Source organism: Capsicum annuum, unplaced genomic scaffold (assembly GCF_002878395.1).
Source record: "Capsicum annuum cultivar UCD-10X-F1 unplaced genomic scaffold, UCD10Xv1.1 ctg2816, whole genome shotgun sequence".
Lineage (NCBI taxonomy): Eukaryota > Viridiplantae > Streptophyta > Magnoliopsida > Solanales > Solanaceae > Capsicum > Capsicum annuum.
This window is the reverse complement of record NW_025834574.1, coordinates 89,610-89,963: the sequence shown is the minus strand read 5'-3', so window position 1 is coordinate 89,963 and position 354 is coordinate 89,610.

The following is a 354-nucleotide window of genomic DNA, read 5'->3' as shown; positions in this document are numbered from 1 at the left end:
ATAATTTTCTTATTTCTTTACTTTCTTCTGTATTATATGCTCCTTTATAATAATATTCTTTAAATGCGCAAGTATATTCATCTACATAACACATATTACATATTGGTAATTTTAATATTAAATTCCTATTTCTATTTTTTTCTCTTCATTTTGTTCTTCTTCTGTTGTTGTCATGCTACTAAATTCGTCTTTTATAACTGTTTCAGTTAGATTTAAAAATCATAATTTCACTGTTCCTATTAGTGTTCTTTCTATAATTCTGGTGCATCTGTTATATTTATATTATTATCTAATAATTGTTTTGTCATATATATCCCATCCATAATTGTATTGTTTTTTCTGTATTTATTACAC